Raw genomic sequence first — 25,683 nt, 5'->3', positions numbered from 1 at the left:
GTCGGCAAACATTGCACCGACTCCTACTAAATTTAGATTGGAATAAAATAAAAAAAAAAGCAAGTTTAAATGTCCCAATTCACAAAAAGTTATAAATTAATGACTTCTCTACTGTAAGAATAAAGACCAATGCATGCAGTGCCTCACGTAACCGCAAAACGAACACGTTAAGTGACCGTGAAGAAGCATGCTTTTCATGTGCTTCACTATATGGCACGCAACGCACAATTAGGAGCTGCAATACTTATACTTTCCATAGTGTTGTGTTCTGCTTTTACAGGGAACGCAGCGTCCATGTGAAACCTAGCCTCTCACTGATAAGGGATTAAATAAATATGTTTTTTGCAGGACTAGAGAGTGAGACACTTGTATAAGTGAAGGGAATGGAGGGCCAATAGTTCAAGACTGAAGCTGTAAACCATTGGAAAAACTGCTGTCATTTAGCTAAGGCTATAAAAACTTGTAAACTCCGATTGTTAGCTTAAACTTTAAACATGACTATGGGATTCTTCTAGGAAAATCATGTTTTAGAATAAATGCCCCTTCCTGGATCCTCCCATTGCCCTATCTTCAGCAGCAGATAAGCACACAAAGGAGAAAGCAGCAGCCCAACTACCTCTCTAAGATTATTTTCAGCCCTAAAAATAATAAAGTCTGACTTAAGAGCCTCTATGAAAGAGGATCTGGCAGAGGCAATTCTCTTCCTTAGAACTCTACATTGAATTGATTTGCATTTGCTAAGCCTATAACTACATTTCAAGATTAATATAAACCATTTCTAGGTTTTACAGATTTTGTTTTTGGTTCATTATAGATAAGCTTTGTTTTTGTTCTAAAACAACCAAATAATGTGGTTTGTATTTTTGAACTGGTAAAGATCCTGTTCCTGATGTTTATGCCTGCTGCTACTATCCAGCCACTTGATTGATTAATAAAAATAAAAAAATTAATAAAACTGTTTTCATCGTGTTTGTCTTTTGCTTAAACTGTGCAATACAGTAGACTGTTGGCTTCCCAGCCAGTAGTCCTGTGGTAGGTTGCGTTTCTTTCCCTCAAGGAATGTATAAAATACATTCGCATATTAATACGGAGGAGTCAGAGAGTCGGAAGTACATAAAACTGAGGAGTCGGACCATTTATCTACCGACTCCACAGCCCTGGTCCTTAACAGCAATGATTCACGTATCTTAATAACCTGGACAGGATTATTTGTAGCAATGAAGCCTAATTTTACAAAATACGAAAAGATACAATTTGAATAATAATAAAAAAAAAAAAAAAAAAAGGAGGACACACCTCACTTTTTGTTTGCTTGGAGCAAGAAAAATCTTTGATGATTATCTGTTGTAGTTAGTGGGTGTGGATATTGCTCTATAATGGCACATTCAGACTTCCATGTCATCAAAGCTATTCCAGAGATGGCCAAAAGGTATTTCATCATTACTGTATAACCTTTCAGAAAGCTCCTGTTGGCTTTCAAGCAAAAAATTAAAAGCGGAGGTTAAAAGCCTTTTGGCTTCACGCCGGGAACCCTACTGCGCATGCACAAGGCTCTGCTCCTCTCTCCTACTAGCCCTGCGGCAGGGGGAGGAGAGAGCCCCAGCCGTGACGTCAATACCCGCGGCTGAGGCTCCCGCAAGAGGAGAAAGCATACCTGTAAAAGACAGGTATGCCGTCCCCCCCTCCCCCTAAAAAGGTGCACTTAACCTAAAGGCAACCAGTACCAAGATGGTATACAGGCTGCATTGTTGACTTCTCCTCCCAAACAGGCTACTTTGGCCTTGCTGTCAAGCTGCCCCATTGCCCTTAAAGTGGTATTAAAACCAAAAATGTACTATACTGCAGCTTACTCATCATTAGAAGTGCTCGCTGCATCCGTTTCCCATTCTTAGACTCCCCCCCCCCCCCCCCTATTTTCATCTGGTGATCTGGCCACACACCTCCTGTATTAGTGCCCCCACTCTGGATGAAGGAGCACAGGAGGCACCTTTGGGCAGCATCATTGTCAGTCTGGGGGGGAGGGGAGTATGAGATGTACCAGTAGATTTAAATATACAAATCAAATTGAAGCCAACACTTTATAAGCAGTTAAAGCAAACCATTTGTTTCTTTTGGGATAACATTTTCACATCAATAAAAAGTGATCATTGTAAGTGCCCCTGCTAGTGTTAAATTGTTTGTCATCTCTAACTGATACAATCTGATGGATGATTTTGAAAAACAGATTTACTGGCCAGATCACCAGGTAAAATAGGAATACTGTATAGAAGAGCCTAAAAAAGAAAGCGAATGCAGCCATCACATCTAAGAAATGAGCTGCAATATAATAAATGTTTGCTTTTGGGTTGAAAACCACTTCAAGTCTACCTTTAAATTTTTTTTTTTTTTTTTTTTTGCTGCAACTAAAAAAGTAAAAAAAAATGTACGGAGGTTCACCCTAAAACAATTATATAACATTACATCCAGCATACTTCCGACATGTACACTATGCTGGTATTTTTATTTTTTGCTGTACATACCATCTTATAGTTATTTTTCACCCGGCTTCCCACTCCCGCCTGGAGTAGGCGTTCCTATCAAGAGGCATAGATGATTGACGTGCGGATAAGGCGGGTCACGCGTTCCGAAAATAGCCGAACTGGGACTCGGCTCTATACGGCGCCTGCGCAGTCAGCTCTACATGGCTCCTAGTCTGTGCGCAGGCGCCATATAAAGACAACTCCCAGTTCGGCTATTTTCGGAACGCGCGACGCGCCTTATGCGCACGTCAATCATCTACGCCTCTTTATGTCAAATTAATCTATTCCAAGGGCGGAAGTTGGAGTCTTTTCAATCTACTCAGACCAAAAAACATATGATATTGACTCCGTCATTACACGCTCTAGTGAATGTGTCGTGTATCTTATACAGTGCCCATGTTCTAAGCAGTATATTGGACGGACCAAGAGAGCCCTCCATGTGAGATTAGAGGAACATGTGGGTAATGTCAGGCGACAAAATATCACAATAAACAAATTAATGGGACCCTTTTTGTACCTATTGAAAAATTGTGCCCACATTGGAGAGGCACTAATAAGGTTCGGTCAATATCCAAACTTGAAACCAAATGGATATTTGATATGAGATCTTTTATCCCGCATGGGTTGAACGTAGACTGGGATATTGATTGCTTTTTAAATAATGCTTAGGCGTTCTATTTATTGTTTTTAAATATCTCTCCTTTTTATTTCATGTTGCATATGCTTTAATTTTTATACATGTTTTCATATCAAATGTTAATATTGCATTTAAATGTGTTTTAAATCTTTCATTATATACTTTTTAAATACGTTTTTTGAATGTTAATGGAGGTTTGCGGTTTCTCCTCCTATTCTACTTTTCTCCCAATGCTGGACTCCGTTTTGTGTATTTCCCCATATCTTCCACATGAATGAATGAATGGCAGTCTCCTATTTATGCGCCTATTTATTTCTGTTATGCTCCCATTACGTCGTACGTTTATCACGTTGACGTTCTGTGTTTTCCCCACTAAGCCCTTGCATCCGCCCTCAGTTAAAATGGAGTTGCGTTGCTATTTAAGAGCACCGTGATGACGTGAGACCAGCAGCCTATCCCCGACGACGTCTTTTGATGACGAAACGCGTAGGTGTGGCCTTGCTGAGTGGAAAGTCATCACGCTTTGATCACGGAGATACACAGCTATGGAGCCTAGCAGACAGGAGAGGACCTGAGGAGACGCCGCATGCCCTCCACATTTGCACTTACCGTGCTACTTTATCAACATAACTGTAAGTGCAACTTTATTAGTCAATTAAACCCACCTTTAACCCTCTTTTGTTTCTCATTCCATGAGTTATTGAAGCAGCAACTTACTTTCTGGAGCGAGTTCATTTTGGAGTTATTGCCTGTTTTGTTTGAAGCAAGTCTATCTGGGAAGACTTTAAAAATCCCTGTGTCTATCTAGACCACTGTAATGACGGCCATCCATCTGTGGTAAGGAGACTACATCTCACTCACTGGGTGTCCTCTTGGTGGAAGAAGATTTTTTTTTTCTCTTTACTTATCCAACTTTCACTTTGATGTGTATCACAGTTTATGGACTCTAACTTTTATAGTTTGGAACTTTCTCTTCATAGTTGTTTGTTTCAAACACACGTTGTTTATTTTTTGTCATCTATTAATATATTTTAGCCATTTCATTCACACATTTCACCATTTGGTTTCAAGATTTTTTCGCCTAGCGCTGTACCTCATTTTTTTATATATTGTTCATTTACTTTTGGTCTCTTAAGTAATTGGTACTGGCAGCTTTTTCCCTTATATCAATTTGGGACTTGATCACGTTCACATATTAGTTAGCGCATTGTTTTTTCCCCCCCAATTGGAATTTTTTTTTTTTTTTTTGTCTCTTCATAGGAACGCCTACTCCCCGCGGGAGTGAGAACTGGAAGCCGGGTGAAAAAGAACTATGTGTATGTACAGCGAAGAAAAAAAAAAAAAAAACACACACACACACACAGCATACTGTAGATGTCGGAAGTATGCTGGATGTAATGGTATATAGATGTTTTTTAGGGTGAACCTCCGCTTTAAGTAAGGACTTTAGTTAGAGAGCTGTAGGAAGTGTCAATTGTGTTCCACTAGGCTCAATATGACACATTTGCAGTTTGCTTTTAAGTATTTCTGCAGTGCTTTTTGTAGTATTTTTTACTCAGGTTTTGCAGCGATCTGCAGTTAAAAATAAAAAATTGCTGCAAAATCGCATGCTTTTCTGCAGCTTCTACTTTGAGGTCTATTGAACCCAAAAAAAAGCGCAATTTTGCATTTAAAAAGAAAGTCCCTGACCCTTTCAAAAAACGCAGAGGCACAAAAATGCATTGATGTGAATGTGTTCTATTAGGAACCCTTATAAAAATAATGTCCTGCATTTCTGCAAAAAGCATTAAAAAAAGCACTGGAGTAAATAGAGCCTTAACCACTTCCTTCCTGGACACTTAAACCCCTCTCCTGCCCAGTTAAATTTTCAGCGCTGATGTATTATGAATGACAAATTGCGCGGTCACACAACGCTGTACCCAAATGGAATGATCTTTTTTTTCACACAAATAGAGCTTTCTTTTGGTGGTATTTAACCACTTCCCGACGGCCGTACGACTTTATACGACCGCAGGGTGGTTCTACTTTTCTGAGCCGCCGTGTTTTTACGGCCGCCGCTCCTCCTGGCCATGGGGGGCGCGCGCGCGCCGCATTACTGGGATGCCGATGCGTGTGCCTGGCGGCCGCGATGTCCGCCAGGCTCCCGCGATCGGCGGTTACAGAGAGGACATGGATCTGTGTGTGTAAACACACAGATCCATGTCCTGTCAGGGAGAGAGGAGACCGATCTGTGTCTCTTGTACATAGGGACACAGATCGGTCACCTCCCCCAGTCACCCCCCTCCCCACAGTTAGTAACACTATATAGGGTACACATTTAACCCCTTCCTCACCCCTAGTGTTAACCCCTTCAATGCCAGTCACATTTATACAGTAATTAGTGCATATTTATAGCACTGATCGCTGTATAAATGTGAATGGTGCCAAAAATGTGTCAAAAGTGTCCGATGTGTCCGCCATAATATTGCAGTACCGATAAAAAATTGCAGATCGCCGCCATTAAAAAATAATAATAATTCTGTCCCCTATTTTGTAGGCGCTATAAAACTTTTGCGATTTTTTTTTTATTTTTTTTACCAAAAATATGTAGAATATGTAATGGCCTAGACTGAGGGAAAAAAACTAATTAAAAAAAAAAAAATTGAGCTATTTATTATATAAACAAGTAAAAAATATTTTTTTTTTCAAAATTGTCGCTCTATTTTTGTTTATAGCGCAAAAAATAAAAACTGCAGAGGTGATCAAATACCACCAAAAGAAAGCTCTATTTGTGGGAAAAAAAGGACGTCAATTTTGTTTGGAAGCCACGTCGCACGACCGCGCAATTGTCAGTTAAAGTGACGCAGCGCCGAATCGCAAAAAGTCCTCTGGGCAGGAAGGGGGTATATGTGCCCAGTAAGCAAGTGGTTAATCATCGCTGGGTTTTGATTTTTTGCTCACCAAAAACATGGAAAATTAAAAAAAAAAATAATCATGTTTCATAGTTTGTTATAAAATTTTGCAAACATGTAATTTTTCTCCTTCATTGATATGCGCTGATGAGGCTGCACTGATAGGCGCAGATAAGGCGGCACTGTTGTGCACTGGCAGGTGGCACAGATGAGCAGGCGGCTGCTCTCCATGATCGGGACCGATGTCCCCCTGACAGCCGCCGGTGATCGGCTTTTTTTTCCAACTCACGCTATCAAAGCTTGTCGCCATTCCACGAGCGGGCGCAACTTTGAAGCGTGACACGTTGAGTATCAATTTACTCGGCGTAACATTATCTTTCACAATATAAAAAAAATTGGGCCAACTTTCTTTTTTTTTATAATTAACAGCTTCTGGACCAGTAGGCGCAGTTATACTGCAGCAGGTTGGCTCCCCTGTGCGAGGCGTCGTAGCTGTACGTCGGCTCTTTAAGATGCCTCTGGCCGCATGCGCGCCCCAAATCGCGTCCTTAAAGCCGATGCGAGTGCCCGGTGGGAGCGATGACCGCCAGGCGATCACTCCTGACAGAGCAAAAACTGGGTGAAAACACACAAATCCCGGTTCTCTCAGGAGAGAGAGGAGAGATCGTTTGTTCACATCAAGGATGAACACCACTCTCCTCCCCTAGTCAGCCCCCCCCCCACTACAGTTAGAACACACTGAGGGAACAGAGTTAACCCCTTGATTGCCCCTTCCCTGCCAGTGTCATTTATACAGTAATCAGTTTTTTTTTTAATAGCACCGATTGCTGTATAAAAAGGCACTGGTCCCAAAAATGTGTCAAAAGTGTCCGATTTGCTTGCAGTCCCAAAAAAAATCATCATCTCCTATTTTGTAGACGCTATAACTTTTGCGCAAACCAAGCAACATTACGTTTGTTGCGATTTTCTTTACCAAATATATGTAAAATACATAAATCGGCCTAAACTGAGGGGAAAAAAAATTGTTTAGAATAAAAAAAAAAAAAAATGGGATATTATAGCAAAGAAAGAAAAAAAAAAAAAAGATTTTTTTTTAAACTTGTCACTCTTTTGTTTATAGCATCAAAAACAAAAATCACACAGGTGAACAAATAACACCAAAAGAAAAAAAAAATGTAAATTTTGTTTGGGTACAGTGTCGCACGACCGCGCAATTGTCAGTTTAAGCGCCGCAGTGCCGTATCGCAAAAATTGAGCGGCCAAATTCTCCGAGGCTGAAGTGGTTAAAGGAGGGGACAGCAACAAGATCAGCAGCAGGCAGAAACCAATGAGAATATTATTCTTTGATGTAAAACATAGTAAAAGTATCTTGGCATTGCCATTTGTACCACTTTTAAAGGACATAAAAAGATTCACGCAAAACACACTGGCTGTGTTATCATCCACGTCCTTGATATTACTGCTTAACAGCAGGGAGCTCACACGGACCAACTCAGAGTGGTATAAAATCAGTATATTGAATAGAGACACTGAAAATTTTACTTTGTAGACAATGGGGTACTATTCCTCGGAGCAGTAATGCAGGCAACAATAAAAGCAAACATTTATGGATTTCTTTTATAGGTATGACTTGCTTGAGTTATTTTTGCATAGCAAAGGGGACTTGAAACGTTTTGGCAAGCAATGGGACAAAATGTAGCATTAGTGGTTTAATGATGTACTTAGGCAAGGTTATGATTTATTTTTAACAGTTCACATATATTGTATAAAAAACATAAAAGATAGATAGATAGATAAAAATATATATGCCATTTTTTTTTTTGTATTCTTGTGTCTCCAGTAGCAAAACAAAAAGAATATGCATTTGAAGTACAAATCCTATGTATCTCTGCAGTGAATAGATCCGAACTGGCCACATAATCAAGAATAGGATTTGTACTTCAAATGCATATTCTTTTGACAGGCCATTTTTTTTTAATGGTTTATTTAATTTTTACACTCTTTACGGTAATTTTTGTATTTACTTTTATTTCTTATACAAAGGAACGTAAACATCCTTTGTAATAGGAATTACGAAGAGATCTGGGATAAACAAGTCCCCACACCACTTCTCTATGCTGGAAGGCCAGAGATCAAAAATAAACAAAATAATTTTTCAGGCTTTCCTGCAAAAAAAACCCCACACACATGAAAAACAAAACAAGCCAAAACAAAAAAACGCAATGTTTACATCTGCAAGAGCCGTACGTGACAGCCTCTGGCGGTCATAGAGATGGCTGGGGACCATCTGGTCCACGGTCAGCTCTATGGTCAACCACCACCGGATTCATTCTCCGGCTCCCCAATCACACAGGAGAGACCAGAGAAGCACCTGAGGGTGGCGGGGGCATCCCCTCCCACTGCCTGTAAAAGCAATCAAGCAGCTAAACAGTCGCCAAGATGGCTTTTACATGTAAGGGAATCAATAGCTGAAAAAAAAAAAAACACTGGATGAGGCTTGTAGCCGCAGGCTTCATTGAGATATCTCATTTAAAGTCCAGGATGTCATGATGACCTACGGACAGAAAGTGGCAAAATACAGTCCAAGTTATTCTCAATAACAAACCCGACAGTGTCATTACTGACTCCGATTAAATAAATGGAATTATACGGCAGACTCTCATACTTTAAAATAAATTGTAGTAAATCAGAAGCTCTGATGATAGCAATATCAAAAGGAATAGGCCTAAGTTATAAAAGTTTAAATGGGCATCCCAAAGTTTGAAATACTTGGGGACAAGGATTGCAGTGACCTCAAAGAAAATGTACGAATTGAACTTTTTACCGTTGTTGAATAAAATACGCGAATTATTGGAAAGATGGAATAAGGGAATGTTTTCCTGGTTCGGAAGGAGTAATATAATTAAGATGAATATATTGCCCAAAATATTGCATCTCCTTCAGGCAATCCCAAATACATTACCAAGATTTTTTTATTAGAATTTACAAACAGTATTTACAAAGTTTATATGGGCAGGTAAGCAATCAAGAATAAATAGGTCGCTGCTATCCTTACCAAAGCTATATGGAGGTTTGGCTGTACCGGATATCTTTAAATATTACCAGGCAGTTCACTTAGGTCGAGTACTCGACTGGTGTAGACACAAGAATACAAAGATCTGGCCAAACCTAGAGCAAGCACAGTGTAAGAAATTATTAAGTAGAGCCCCCTGGTGTTATAAAGAAGTTACAACGAATAACAAAAAACATCCAACAATAGGAACCACTCTACGGATCTGTCACAACCTATTCTCTAGGGAACAAATATCTACGTATAATTCACCTCTGACACCTATACTGGGTAACCCAAGATTTATACCTGGCATACAGAAAGGACCCTTTATGGCATTGATCGAGAGAGGGATATATCAGATTTCTCATTTCAGAAGTCGGGCAACTGGCCAACAATACAGGACTTGATGGATAAAAATGGACCATATCAGTTAGAGTTCTGGCAAGCAGCACAATTAATACATTTTTTAAACACTCAAGTGATGCCTGGTACCGGGAAGGGGAAATGTCACCATTTGAGAAACAGTGCATGGAAAAAGAACCAAGTACACACCCAATATCTAAAATGTACGCAATATTGAGTAGCCCATCAGGAAATTTTCAGTTGCCCTTTATTCAGAAATGGGAAACAGATCTGGGGAGGACTTTTGAGGAAAAACAAAAAACTAAAATTATACAAGCTATATTCAAGACAGCAACCTGCACCAAAATGCAGGAAAGCAATTACAAAATAATTGCACAATGGTACAGGGACTCCAGATAAGTTACATAGATATTTTCCAAACATAAAAAGTGAATGTTGGAGATGCAAGGCAGAGAATGGCACGATGGTGCATATCTTTTGGACTTGTTCCAGAATCAGGGGGTTCTGGGGAGGTGTCCAGAAGATCATTCATAAGTTTAGCGAGACGGTTATACCGGAGGATCCAGCTTTCTTCCTCCTGCATCTGTCAGATATTGCCTGGGGAATAAACGGGAACCCACTATTGTATCATTTGTTAAATGCTGCTAAAGCATGTATACCACTTAAATGGAAACAAACACAACCCCCTACTTTGAGCATGTGGATTAGGAAGGTTGAAGAAGTGAATAGAATGGAGGATCCGATTTTGACAAGTAGGAAAAAAATAAATATACTGTAAAATTTGGACACCATGGAATGATCTGATTCAGTCTGAGGGGGGTGGAGGACTACTGGAGGGGGGGGTAGTAGATAGGGGGAGGGAGAGGGAAAGATATTGTTGTTGTTTTTTTCTGTTGTGGGGTTGTTTTGATTCGATTTTGGATAATGGATAGGGCTGGGGAGGGAGAACCTGGGAAGGAACGTATGGATAAGGAACTATAAGTAATAAGGTGGGAGGGTGAACGGGGAGTGGGTCAAGATAAAATGGAAGGACATGGGAGAGCGTCCCCCCATGACCGGACATTAGGAAATTTGAAGCTTTTTTGAGCGAGACTAGAGGCCGTCTCCATAGAGCTCTCCCCTGCTATGAACCAATACTGGGATCCAATTGCCCACGCTCTCGGCTCGGAAGGGTGAGAATTAATGGGGGAAAAGAACAAATCCCAATGGTAGGAACGTTATTGTTTAGTTTTTCTTTTTTTCTCTCTTTTGCACTTTTGTCGCCGAGACAAAGGGAAAGACAGATTGCATTAAGATAATTGAATGTATTTTGATTTCTTGTGTTAAGACGAATGTCATTTCCCATGTTTTGTATAATTGTAGGAAATTTTTTTTGAAAAATAAAGAAATTGTAAAAAAAAAAAAAAAAAAAATACAGGCCAAGTAAAAGTATTGTGTTGGTTTTAATTTCACCCAAAGAGTACTGAGCAGGTGACCAAGAAAGTGGAACCCACTGCTCTGCACCCCAAAAAAAAATTACTTGGGCAAGAAAGCTTTTTTTTAAGCCGCTTATAAGCAATTATATATAAATTACAAAATGTAAACAGCACAGTACATGGATATTGTAAGTTGTATGCATGACAAATGCACAGCTGTGTCATGTTAAAACAAGAGTCATCACGAGCGTGGGATGGAATATATTTCACATTGCGTGCACAGCATACGACCATTATTCCAGCTAAGTGAAACCTAGAAAGCAGCATAGAGGAAGCTGTATAAATATATATATGCTAGATTGTTTACAATACAAGCTGCAGTGGCTGAGATTCAGAAGGGTTTCAAAACTTGACAGCAGATAGATGCAAACAATACGTCATCAGCAAAACATTTACCGTTATGTAGGCCACAATTAGGTTTCTAAACTTTATTCTTCCAAAGTTTCCCTCAATTTAAGGTCGACTTCGGATGAAGTTCTTTTGTACAGAAACATGTCGGGAAGCGTCGCCGGCAACACTACACGGTTGCCATAACAAAGGCCGGCGTCACAAGCTCACGCCCCGTTGTCCAGCGCGTCTCCGGAGGAGTGTAATAAATAGATTGACAGGAAGGGGGAGAATGGACTTACTCAAGATCCCCCGCGGGGAATGGGCGTGTGACAGGACACAAACGGCTGCTGAAAAGAGGTAAGGAGGACTTAAAAAAAAAAAAAAAAAAAAAAAAAAGGTGTGGTTACTGTCTATGCCTAGCAATTGCATAGACCTAATGTGTAAAATCAGGGTGAACCACCGCTTTAATTTCACTGTGAATTCTACTGTAAAGCTTTTACTATGTAGAAAATAAAAAAATGTTAATGGAGAAAAAGATATTGCGTTTACCAATGCTCACGGGTAGTGGCTGCAGTATTTTTGGGGCTTTTTCACCTGGTAATCCTGCAAACCCTACATATACCTTCATAACTACACTTTTTTCCCACCATCTATAGAGGGAGCCATGGTTGTCACACAAGCTGGACTATTTAGCAACTAGCCAGTGTGTATACATGCTCCCCTAACTTCATAGTACAGAAAGTAAAACGTTTCCTTCCTACGTTTTGCATGCCACAAAATAGAGTAAATACTGTGTAATGTCATAGCTCAAGGGCGATGCTACTCATATTTAAAATCAATGGTTTCACACAAGACGAGAGAGAGAGAGAGAGAGAGAGAGAGAGAGAGAGAGAGAGAGAGAGAGAGAGAGAGAGAGAGAGAGAGAGAGAGAGAGAGAGAGAGAGAGAGAGAGAGAGAGAGAGAGAGAGAGAGAGAGAGAGAGAGAGAGAGAGAGAGAGAGAGAGAGAGAGAGAGAGAGAGAGAGAGATGGCAGGCACTAACAGGTGGCACTGGCTGGCAGGTACAGACAGTAACTCCTCATCAGTATGACTCCCAGTCCCCCTTACAGACCTCAGACAGCGGTGTGTGTGTGTGTCCCTCGAGTGTGGGCTCCTCCTCCTCTGTGGGTGTAAACAGAGGAGGGCCGTGGTTCCAGAGCTAGGCCGAAGCTGTTCCCAATGACACGGCTGCAATCTGCGGATCACAGTGTGCCGATTCGAAGGGGGTGACCCCTTCGGATCACGGATCAACGGGCAGTGTTAAATATTGGCCTAATTTGCATAAAAAATAAAAAAAAAAAAGCTAAATATCGGCCGGCCGATATATCGGTTGACCTCTAATACACACACACACACACAAATATACTGTGCACTGCAAGTTGCTCTAGATCTTCGTAAATTAAAGGAAGCCCTGCGGATTTCTATCATCCAATCATGTGCACGCAAAAATGCTGTTTTTTTTACTTTCCTTGCATGCCATTGGCTATACTTTGCAAAGTGAAGCTTTACCTCATTTACCAAGTTCTGGAACAACTGCTCCTGCAGTGCACAGTATATTTGCCTTTAATAAAATGAACCCCAAAAAAACGTGTGAATGCTTGTGCATTTTTCCTAAAGATGAATTTTTCCATGAATTTTTCCATATTATGGAGTAGTTTTAGGTGTGCCTTTTACGTGCAAAGCTTTTTTTTTTTTTTTAAGTTTACCATTAGTTCCAAGGTCAATGCCATTTAGATCAGGTCAGTCAATATACTGTACCTTTCAGGCTGCATTCACACTACAGCGTTTTGAATTGTGGGTAGATCTGCCCACGATTTGACAGTACTGATGTGTAAATGACAAACGCAGGACTTGCATTTGAGATGCTATTCATTTGAAGGACCTCAAATCGCAGTGCGGGCCTGCTGTGATCGTTGTTTGATAAAATGTGCTGCAATCGCGGCAACCCACATTTCGGGACACGTCGCCCAAAAATAGTTCAGGAGCTACTTGGGGCGACATGCGACCTGCCGCCATTGCAACACGTTCTATCGTGCAACAACAGCTGCAGACCCGCACCGCGATTTGTGTCATTCAAATGAATAGTTCTACGTTTGTCATTCACACATCAGCACTGTCAAATCATGGGCAGATCCGCCCCGCGATCCAAAACGCTGTAGTGTGAATACAGCCTAAGGGTTCTGTTGGAGATCTTGCATTAAATGCCCAGACAGATATTTTAAGCAGTACAGTAGCACACTTTGTCCAGCACATGAGTCTCGGCGATGTAAAAAACCTCTAGCGCCATAAGCTTAGTTTTGCCTTGTAAGATGTTTTATTTCAGCCCTCCAGAGTTTAGTGAGAGATTTAAAGCTGCTTGGGATCTGCCAAATAAACTCAGTCTGTGGGATTGTGTAAATGCATCTGGCAGTGCGTCCGGCCCACCATCTGGAGAAGATTTTCCAGCGAGCGTGAATGAAGCAGAGGCTCCAGCTGAACAGGACAAGCAGCCCTTGGTCCCCCTGGGACCTTCTTAATACGTGTCGCTCAGGACAGCCCTCTGAAACAGCCAGAAAATGATCCAACTTTCCAGATCGCACAAGCACCCACCTGAGTGCAGTGAACAAATAACATTCATCACAGAAAACAGACATTGAAGAACATGAGACGTGGGCTTAAATACCACTGCAGATGCCAGACTGAGCACACCGCAAACTGCCTTAATGTGCCTTTCAGACACATCACATTATACTGCTACGGAGAAGCAGGCACGTTACAGTGCAAGGTTTGGTTAATCTAGACCAGCCATTCTCAGCCAGAGTTCTGAGGAACCCTAGGGTTCCCCCAGGGGTTTATTGAGTATTGGCCGATTGACCTCTCATGTAATGGTCCCTACATAGTTTCAGGGCCAACGCCACTTGTCAGGGAGTGTGTGTGTGTGTGTGTGTGTGTGTGTGTGTGTGTGTGTGTGTGTGTGTTTCTGGACATTATTAGTTTTCATTAAAAAAATAAAATAAATTATAATTCCTGCAAATTACAGTATTTTACCACATAAATACAAAAGAGAATATTTTTGTTGTCAAAAACACACCATTTTATTATCTACAACTTACGGATCTTGCTAAAGTACCATGAACGGTCAATACAACTTTTAGCAGAACACACACACACACACACACACACTAAAAAGTAATGCAGAAAACACAAAAAGGATAGCGCTTCTCAAAAAGGTAACTAGAATAATAATGTGTTGTAAAAGGAATACACTCATTACCGTATGTGGTTATTTAATAAGCACAACACATTATTCTAGTTCCTGTCAACAGCAAAAACTAGACATTTCAGGTACTTTGGTAGGAAGCTCCGTGACCGCGGCCACAGGACCCGATCGCCGCCGGAGTCCCGCGATCGGTCACAGGAGCTGAAGAACGGGGAGAGGTGTGTGTAAACACGCCTTCCCTGTTCTTCACAGTGGCAGTGTCACTGATCGTCTGTTCCCTGATATAGGGAAAGGTGATCAGTGACGTCACAAGTCCAGCCCCGCCCCCCCTACAGTTAGAAACACACACGAGGTCACACTTAACCCCTACAGCGCCCCCTAGTGGTTAGCTCCTAAACTGCAATTGTAATTTTCACAATAATGAATGCATTTTTATAGCACTTTTTGCTGTGAAAATGACAATGGTCCCAAAAATGTGTCAAAATTGTCCAATGGTTAAAAAAAATAAACAAAATCTCTATATTAGAAATGAAAAAAATCCTTGCCTTTGTGAGGGCTACCATTTTTATTCATATCTGGGCACGATGGCAAGTGTTATGCCGCGTACAGACGGTCGTTTTTTGTGATGAAATAAAACGACGTTTTAAATCATGAAACAAAACAACGTTTTTCAAACTTCGTTTTCAAAAACGATGAAGCATACACACCATAGTTTTTTCAAAATGCTCTAGCAAAGCGCGGTTACGTTCAGCACGTACGGCGGCACTCTGTTCCATTGAAGCTCGCTTCACAACTTGCTTCTGAGAATGCGCGGGTTTAAAAACATTGTTTTAAACGTCGTTTTGCCCACACACTATCATTTTAAATGACACAAAAAACGACGTTTTGGAAAAACGACACAAAAAAAATTCAAGCATGTTCGATTTATTTTTTGTCGTTTTTCAGAAGACATAAGACGTTTTCCCCACACACGGTCATTTTAAATTACGTTTTCAAAAACGACATTTTTTTTTCATCACAAAAAACGACCGTCTGTACGTGGCATAAGACATTTCTTAAAGGTCAGATGCCGAGAACAGTGCAGATTTCTGGTAAAAACACATAGTTGTGTCCATTGAGGGTGTGTGTAAAGGGGTAACGGCAGTCTGTTGGTGCTTAGACTGTTGACCTGCAAACTAGAAAGTCTTAGCCTCAATAATTTGAGATATTTGTTCTTTGTAAGAAGTTGCTTTGCTTTCCCACACTAATCTAATGTCTACAAATTACATATCATGTATAATATGTGCATACATATTAAAAGAGAGCGGAGGGGAGATTTGGGACTTTAAACAAAGCCATGACTGGGTAAAGTCATGTGCCTCCATCCCTGTCATTCTAGCAATACAAGGAGCAATGCAGCACAGGCAGCAAAGATGCAAATCCTCCCTATCCTCCCTTACCCTGACATAGTATACTTACCCAGCCAATTCTATTTCCCCATTGCAGAAATCTTACGTCTGCTCCTGAAGAGTGGTTTAAATTAGCAAAACGTGTCGAGCTACACACCCACCAAGACATGTGTCTATTAATTTTATCTTGACAGGGACCCAAGACTATTCACTGTGCAGATGTTTCCCTTTTAACATATGTATCCAACTATATTCAGTAATGGACCCCTCAATTTTACTATCAACATCAATGTTTGTAAACATGTATTTAACAGTGATTTTAAATTCCGAGACATGCATGTCTGTTTACGTGATTCAATGTATGTAAACATGTTCCTATGCATTATTAAATCATTTATTTTCCACCACTTTATTCAGTTTGTCATGAGCTTCATATAAAGCCCCCACCCTTCTTATGTGCATACGTATGTTGACAAATTATATTTTCGGCACCCTATTTTTTTGGGCAATAGGCAAAACATGTTGAATGAGACCATAGCCAATACCTTTTGATCAATAGAAGTCTTGCCCATCTGTCCTAGATTAGAGTTGTGTTGGTATTTGGAATACTGTGACCTCTTTAGGGGTGTAAAGTCAATAAAGGTTTACATTTGAGGTTACACACAAGAGTAAAAAAAATATATATGGCGAGGAGACCTTTTTACTGTATGTATACCAGACTATCGATATTAATACATTTGACCTGTGTGGTTTGCTGAGAGAGTATGCCTTTAAAGTCCCACTATAGCTTTTGTGGTATGATATTTAGAATGTGGTGTAATTTTTTTTCCCCCTCTACGAGACCCCCTCATTGTCTAAGAAGTAGATCCATCAAAAGTTCATAAGAGTGGTCCAAAAAGAGAACCAACATTAGAAGAGGTAAAAGTAAAGTAGATATAGGGAATAATGGGGTGGGAGAAGGGGGTAATTTACAGCTAAAAGGCAACAAAGATATACAGAGAAGAATATGCCCATTTTGGTGCAGAAGATGGTCAGATTCTGTGGGTAGTAGATGAGTGACCCACATGTCCCAGATTTTACAGAAATTTCTCATTGTACCTAGCTGTTTTGCCGCTAGTTTCTCAGTAATCAGTATCCACTGCAATCCAGATTTAACCTATCCAATATGAATAGAGTTGCTGACCCATGCCTTTGCCATCATTTGCTTTGCAGCTGTAATACCTGTATCATAAATATAAATTGGCGTTTACAAAAAAGAAACACACACACACACACACACACACACACACAGCTCCATTTCAGCCAATGATTTCATGCACATTGCAGAGTTTAAATTACACATTTTAGAGCAGCATTTGATAGCATTAAAAGAAAAAACCTGCATTAAGAGGAGGAGCTTACTAGTGTAATTTAAGTACATAGGTGCATCAGCACATTCCAGTAGCTAGAACAAATTATCTGGCCAGTAGAATTGGTTTACACTTGCGCTTCTAAACGCACAGACAGACACGTATTTATATGGCAAAACAAGTTTTTTTAAATACTTGACTTTTCTGCAAGTTCCTGACAGGAAGATCCAGTGTAGCTAGGAATATTTTATTATGTTGATGTGCATGAAGTCCAGTCCTAAATTTTAGGGGGGAGAAAAATTAAGGTTGACATGGGAATAAATCAAATATATATCTCAAGCAAATCTATATTTAATTTACATATGCTATGGGAAGGACATGCAGCTGCATATGCCACCTACTACTGGCAGAAGAGCATCTGAGCTGGGGCACTATAGCCTGGAAGCCGTTCAGCAGCATGTGTTTAAAGCCTTATCAGCGGAAGGTTAAAGTGGAAGGTGAAGGGTAAAGTGTAAAGGTAAAGTGTAAAGGTAAAGTGAAAGGTTAAAAGTCATTGAAAGACTTCCCACTGGAAAAGGGAAATAATTTAATTATTTCATGTCTGGGGCTGAATGTTCCCATATGAAAAAGAAAAAAACAAACATCAACCAGTTGAATTTTGTGCAATAATGGTCCCTGTTAAGGTAATAAAATGGTCTCCTTTAATATACTGGCACGATTAGTTGATTTTCTTTTTTTCAGTACATTCATTTACACCAGTGCTTATCTACATGCAATCCTTCTTTCCAAAAGGACAAGGCAACATCTGGAGCCACATTCCCGCTCTAGACTGCATGTTTTCACAAGGATGTTCTTTCCTCCAAAATAAAATTGCTTGATTTCCCCCCCATCAATAGCCACTAGCAATAATTGCATGTAAAATCTGACAGGCTGGATGTACTAGAGTTAAACAAGCGATCAACTTGAGTACATTCAGCCTGCCCATACATAGTTCAAATTTCATCCGGTCCCTGTTGAACTGGCCAAGATGCAAAGTCTACGGCCAGCTTAGGACAATCAGCATGGGACATGTGTATGCTACCAGTGGCCAGTTTAAAAACTCAGTTTCATATAGCAGATTCTTTGTACAGCAATTCATTTAGCCAGTCTTATTTATATACCATAGACTGAAGTTGTATTTTAAGCTGCATTTCTATCTTTTACATTGCGGGAAAAAAAAAAAGGGGGGGGGGGGGGGACCTATACAAATAATGACAATGCACAAATGAAATACATCCACACTATACGAGGTGGCCTTAGCTTAGTAAGCTCATGCATGTACAGGTTTTACATGAGTGAACAGGGATTTGTACCACTGGTGTTTTCATGATTGACATGTTGTTGGAGTGCCATTCATCTACACATTGCTGTCCTGCACACTATGAAGGCATCTTGAGTTATAGATTAACTAGAATTTAACGATATAATTGGGTCACTGCAGAGTTTGCCCAGATCACATTATGTAAAATAGGGTAGGAGTAATTTTGTCACAATGTATAACAACTTCTGAAAACAGCATATGGAACCACAATCTTGCTTTTATAGATCAGACGTATCAAGTGTTATTTTCAACATGCGGTTGTTACTCCAAATATGTGTGCACATGACTTATTCCTGGACATCCAACTCCAAATATAGAAGATAGGGGGTTTATTTCTTTGTTTGCCCCAGATATTTGACTGAAATAATGTGTGTATAAAAGCTCAAGTTGATATTTGGATATAAAGAAATCAATGGTCACAAAAAATTGCTTGTACCTGGAATATTTAGCAATGTTCCATTGAATGATCTGTGTGTATATTTTTAGATCTCAAGATAATTACTCCTTTCCTATTCCTGGAGAAATCCGTTACCATCTGGCACAGTCACACTTGCGTTTTTGTAAGTAATATTAAAAAATGTATAAAAATATATAAAAAATGTTTTTAAATAAAAAAGAGATTTTTAATACAGCTTACCTGTAAAATCTTTTTCTTGGAGTACATCACGGGACACAGAGCGGCATTCATTACTATATGGGTTATATGGAGTACCTTCAGGTGTAGACACTGGCAATCTTCAAACAGGAAATGCCCCTCCCTATATAACCCCCTCCCATAGGAGGAGTACCTCAGTTTTGTAGCAAGCAGTATGCCTCCCAAAATGGTCCTCAAAAGAGGGGTGGGAGCTCTGTGTCCCGTGATGTACTCCAAGAAAAAGATTTTACAGGTAAGCTGTATTAAAAATCTCTTTTTCTTTATCGTTACATCACGGGACACAGAGCGGCATTCATTACTATATGGGATGTCCCAAAGCAATGCTTACAATGAGGGGAGGGAGAACATCTCCAAGACAAAAGGATTTAATTTAGAGATATACTCAAATCATAATAAATCCAACTTATTTGAGAAAAATAATCTTAAATTTTAAATTTAACTCAAAAAAAGAGGAGCCCCCGGAATCCGAGGGTCTCAAACTGCAGCCTGCAGCACTGCCTGCCCGAAGGCAGTATCAGTATTCCTTCTTACGTCCAACTTGTAGAATTTTGTAAACGTGTGGACAGAAGACCAGGTTGCCGCCTTGCAAACTTGAGCCATAGAGATCTGGTGGTGTGCTGCCCAGGAGGCGCCCATGGCTCTAGTAGAATGAGCCTTTAATGATACTGGAGGAGGCAACCCTTTCAAGCCGTAGGCCTGAGTGATTAATTGCTTAATCCACCTAGAAATGGTGGACTTTGCAGCTGCCTGCCCCTTCTTGGGCCCATCCGGTAGAATGAACAGCACATCTGTCTTCCGGATCTTCTTTGTAGCTTTAAGATAGGCCTTCATGGCCCTGACAATATCCAAGGTATGCAGCAACCCTTCCTTTCTGGAAGTAGGTTTAGGGAAGAAGGATGGTAATACCAAATCCTGGTTCAAATGAAAACTGGATATGACCTTCGGAAGGAAGGAAGGATGAGGGCGGAGAACGACCCTGTCCTTATGAAAAACAAGATATGGTTCCTTACAGGATAAGGCTGCCAGCTCCGAAACTCTTCTTGCGGAAACTATGGCAACCAAAAATACTAACTTCCTTGTCAGTAGAACCAAAGGAATATCAGCCAACGGCTCAAACGGTTGTTTCTGTAAACTTGACAGAACAAGATTTAAATCCCACGGACAAAGCGGGGATTTAACTGGAGGTCTAATACGTAAGACCCCTTGAAGGAAGGTTTTAACCAGCGAGTGGGTGGCCAGCGGCCGCTGAAACCACACTGACAGAGCAGAAATCTGTCCTTTGATTGTGCTTAATGCCAATCCTTTATCCACTCCTAGCTGGAGAAAACTTAATACTCTATCGATGGTAAATTTGCGAGAAAGCCATCGCTTGGACTCACACCAGCCTACATAGGCCTTCCAGACCCTGTAATAAATCACCCTAGAGACCGGTTTCCTGGCTCTGATTAGGGTAGAGATTACTTTCTGAGACAGACCTCTACCCCTGAGAATCAGGGATTCAGCTTCCAGGCCGTCAAATTTAGATGCCGTAAGGCAGGGTGGAGGATCGGACCTTGCGATAGCAGGTCTGGCCGTAGAGGAAGAGTCCAAGGGTCTCCCACTACCATCCTTAAGATTAGTGAGTACCATGCCCTTCTGGGCCATGCTGGAGCTACCAGGATGACTGGTATGTGCTCCACCCGGATCCTGCGCAGCAGGCGGGGTAGTAACTGGAGCGGGGGAAACGCATAAAGAAGTTTGAACTGATGCCAAGGGCAAACCAACGCATCGGTTCCGCAGGCCATCGGATCCCTTGAGCGGGACATGAACCTGTCTAGTTTCTTGTTGAGTCTCGATGCCATGATATCCACGTCCGGCACTCCCCATCTTTGGCAGAGTGCTTGAAAGACTTGTGGATGCAGAGACCATTCCCCCGGCCATAGAGTCTGGCGGCTTAAGAAGTCCGCCTGAAAGTTGTCCACTCCGGGAATGAATATTGCCGATATGCAGGGCACATGAGCCTCTGCCCATAGGAGAATCAAGCTCACTTCTCTCTGAGTGGCCTGACTCCTGGTCCCCCCTTGGTGATTTATGTATGCCACTGCCGTGGCATTGTCTGATTGAATTCTCACCGGGAGCCCCTGCAATTTCGACGTCCAAGCCCTGAGGGCTAGTCGAACAGCTCTGAGCTCCAAGATGTTGATGGGTAAAAGCTTCTCTGGCTTTGTCCAAATACCTTGGCGAGTGGAACCATCCACAATCGCTCCCCAGCCCGTCAGGCTGGCGTCTGTGGTCACTATCTTCCAAGCCACTGGGCTGAAAGACCTCCCCTTCAGTAGATTCTGAGGGTCTAACCACCAACACAGACTTTGTCGGACTCTTGATGAGAGAGGCAACGGGATATCCAAGGCCTGTGGCCTTCTGCTCCATGCTGACAGGATGGCTGCCTGCAGGATGCGAGTGTGGCTCTGGGCGTATGGCACCGCCTCGAAAGTAGCCACCATCTTGCCTAGTAATCTCATACATAGGCGAATAGTCGGTTCTTTCTTGCTTAGAACCAGTAGGATTAATTCCTTGATGGCTTTGACCTTCCTCAGAGGTAGGAACACCCCTTGTTGTTCTGTGTCTAATCTCATGCCGAGATATTCCAACTGCCTTGTGGGCTGGAATGCTGACTTCTCTCGATTTAGGACCCAGCCGAACCTCTCGAGGTATTGGACCGTGAGGGCCACTGCTCGTTCCAAGCCGGGAGACGAGTGGTCTATGACTAGGAGGTCGTCCAGGTATGCTAGGATCGTGACCCCTTGGATCCTTAGCTTGGCTAGGATTGGAGCTAGAACCTTCGTGAACACCCGGGGGGCCGTAGCCAACCCAAAGGGAAGTGTCACGAATTGGAAATGACGCGAAGCCACCATAAAGCGTAGATATCTTTGATGTGGCTGATAAATTGGAACATGAAGGTAGGCATCCTTTATGTCTATGGACGCCATGAAGTCGTCCTTTTGGAGTGTGGCAGCTGCTGACCGCACGGATTCCATCCGAAATGAGCGGATTTTTAAGTATGCATTTACCATCTTTAGGTCCAAAATTGGCCTGACATCTCCATTGGGCTTTGGGATGATGAATAGGTTGGAGTAGAAACCCAGCCCCTGTTCCAGGACTGGTACCTCCACTATCACTTCCTGGGAAAGTAGATGATCTAGAGCCGACTTTAATGCGGCTCCTTTCTCCAGATCGTTTGGAATCCTCGACTCCTGGAAATGAGGAGGAGGAAACCTTAGGAATTCTAGCTTGTAGCCTGTGGCCACGGAAGACCGTACCCACTCGTCGGGAATGCTGGCTTCCCAAATCTCCGAAAAGAGTCGCAGCCTTCCCCCCACCTTCGTGGGTGGGGGCGCCCCTTCATGAGGTAGACTTGGGGGCTGGTTTTGCCGGCTTGCGAAACCACTGCCTCTTGCCCCTAACAGCCTGTCCTCTTGATCTGCTGTTGAAGCCGAAGTTTGTTCTTGCAGGAGGCCGTCGATACTGCTTGGCATTAGAGGGCCCCTGCCCAGGGGAGGACTGTCGTTTAAACGCAGGCCCCTGAACCCTCTTCTTAGTTGGCAAGAGAGTACTCTTGCCGTTTGAAATGGTCTGAATGTATTTATCTAAGTCCTCTCCGAAGAGCCGTCCTCCATGGAAGGGAAACCCTGCCAGGAGCTTCTTGCATGGGGGCTCAGCCTCCCAGCTTTTTAACCATAAGAGTCTTCTCATATGGATAAGGGATAATGATAAACGTGACGCTTGTTGGATAGAATCCTTGATTGCGTCTACCGTAAAACATATGGCTTTAGGGACATCCGAAAATTCTTCTGCCTGCTCGGCAGGAATAAGTTCAAGCATTTGTTTAAATTGATCCGATAAAGCTTGAGCGACTCCAATCGCAGCCACGGCTGGCTGTACTACTGCCCCTGCAGAAGTGAAGGAGTTCTTAAGTAGGGCTTCCAAGCGTCTATCAACTGGATCTTTGAAAACCTGTACGTTTTCTACAGGACATGTTAACGATTTGTTAACACATGAGATGGCTGCGTCTACTGCAGGAGAAGCCCATTTCTTGGAAAACTTTTCTTCCATAGGATATAAGACAGAAAATTTCTTAGGTGGAAAGAAAACCTTGTCTGGTTTGTTCCACTCTTGGAACAAGACTCCCTCTAAGAGAGGATGGATCGGAAACACAGCCCTGCTTTGAGGCGCCCTCAGTGAGCCCAAAGCTGAAACCGTCGATACCTGGAGATCTGGTACAGGCAGGTTGAATGCCTTATGGACCAAGTCCGTCAAGCCCTGAATCCACCAGCTCTCCCTCAGGGAGACTGCCCCAGACTCCTCTGTATCCGGATCTTCGATCCCTGAACCTACTTGGTCTCTGTCCAAGAGGTCGTCCAATTCCCCAGAGGAAAGGACCTCCTCTTCCGAGGGTCCGCGCACGGGTGACGGAGATCTATTCCGCTTACTACCCCGCATGGCTGCGGCTATCATTTCTCCCATGCTTCTCCGCATCTCATTTAAAGAGGCGAGTAACACCTCTTCCGTGACCACCTTAGGGTTGGGTTGACTCGCGTCAGCTCTAGCCCCAGACCCCGATGGCCCAACAGCTCCCTGTGGGGAAAGCAGCGGCATAGCTCTATCCGAGACCTCAGACTCTGCGGGGGAATCCCCACCTTTTGTACCCTCTGATCTTGATGCCATAGTACAATACCGAGGTACACCTGCTACTTATTGGTACCTGGGACTTATAATAGTTAAATGCCCAAACACCTGTTTGGGGAATAAAAAAAAAATGTTTCCTCTACCCTAGATGACACCTTTTTTTTTTTTTTTTTTTTTTCAAAGAAAAACTTTTCTTCTTTTTTTTTTTTTTTTTCAATCTAGGCAAGAAAAAACATTCTATCCCCCTGAGTAGTATTGCCAAAGAAAAGACTATGAGATGGAAAAGAAAACCAGCCTATTCCTAGGCTAAACCACAATCTTCTGAAGACTGTAGTATTCTTTCTGGCCACTGTGTGTCCTCAGCGCCCGTGCTTCCCTCCAGTCCTTCCTCCCTTAAGCCAGAGAAATGAATGAGCTGTGGCATCTAAGGAAGGGCCGCCCCTTCCTTTAAACCACTGACCCGCCCTTCCCCCCCAGCTAAAACGGCGCCAAATGCGTCTATAACACGTGCACGCGCACCGCGCGCGCGCCCGCGACGGGGGGTTGGGAGGAAGGGCCTCTCTGTTCCTGCAGCCGCAGGCCTGTGAACACACGAGGAGGTCAGCGTTTTGCCTGCCTTGCAGGCATGAGGGAGAGGACTGGATAGAGCATCGCCTGGAGGCTTGCAGGTAAGCATAGCTCTCTGACACACACATACACTTGTACATAAAAGGCCCCACTCACAGCTTTTACAACACTACCAGGGAGGTCACTTTTTATGGGGAACTATAACATATAGAGCCATCCTATCTTCATGATATGTGACTGGTTTGCCAGATGCAATGCATAACCTTTAGGCATGTCCCCTGTGACCTCCCAGAAAAAACTTGCTAAGAGCCAAGCCCCGCAGGTTTTTCCCCTTACTTACCTGCTCCATGCCGCAGGACTTTGCCAAGCAAGAGGTCCAATCTTCCCCCATCTCCGTGGGGATGTCTAGACCTTCAGGCCCTGGGAACCTTCTTCTTCCATGAAGGATCCACTGTCCTGGGCCCATACAGCACCCTGGCAAACAGAAAACATTAGGCGCCCCAAAGGTTTCTAAGTTCTGGGCCCAGGGTCCAGCTCTCTTAAAAAGAAAGCATTATGGGCTATACCCCAAGGGTTTGGGGTCCGGTTACTGACCACTTTAGCGCGCAGGCTTTTTTGGACAGAACCGGTAGCTCACCTAATCCCAAGGATGCGGAGGCAAGCTAAACCATGACTAACACCTAAGACACTGGCGTAAAAACTGAGGTACTCCTCCTATGGGAGGGGGTTATATAGGGAGGGGCATTTCCTGTTTGAAGATTGCCAGTGTCTACACCTGAAGGTACTCCATATAACCCATATAGTAATGAATGCCGCTCTGTGTCCCGTGATGTAACGATAAAGAAAGTAAAATTGCTACAATTTACTAAAGATCGTTTGCAGGGGGGAGAGAAAAAAAAAAGTGAAATTGAGATAACCATATCCATCCATTAGTGTTAAAGGGGTTGTAAAGGTAAAAACAAATGTTTCCCTAAATAGCTTCCTTTACCTTAGTCCAGTCCTCCTTCACTTACCTCATCCTTCAATTTTGCTTTTAAATGTCCTTATTTTTTCTGAGAAATCCTCACATCCTGTTCTTCTGTCTGTAACTACACACAATAATGCAAGGCTTTCTCCCTGGTGTGGAGAAAGCCTCTTGAGGGAAGGGGGGGGGGGGGGGGGCGAGCAGGAGAGTCAGGAAGCTCTCTACTTTTCA

General features: G+C 42.4%; 1 protein-coding gene across 3 annotated transcripts in view; it reads right to left on the bottom strand.

Moving 5' to 3' along the window:
• Nucleotides 1-25,683, bottom strand: part of PID1 (phosphotyrosine interaction domain containing 1) — a 114,663-nt gene that overhangs the window by 67,928 nt on the left and 21,052 nt on the right. Inside the window, exon 2 of one of the 3 annotated variants that reach the window (XM_040348829.1) lies at nt 9,150-9,215. The exons of 1 other annotated variant lie outside the window; for it this stretch is intronic. The gene's annotated coding sequence lies outside the window, so the exon portion shown is untranslated. Of the gene's footprint in view, nt 1-9,102; nt 9,124-9,149; nt 9,216-25,683 lie in introns of those variants that run through there. One more of the 3 variants, XM_040348830.1, reaches the window with a different exon arrangement.

This window comes from Rana temporaria, chromosome 4, assembly GCF_905171775.1.
Source record: "Rana temporaria chromosome 4, aRanTem1.1, whole genome shotgun sequence".
In the NCBI taxonomy this organism is placed as follows: Eukaryota; Metazoa; Chordata; class Amphibia; order Anura; family Ranidae; genus Rana; species Rana temporaria.
The sequence above is the reverse complement of the archived record's forward strand: the minus strand, read 5'-3'. Positions and strand labels throughout refer to the sequence as shown.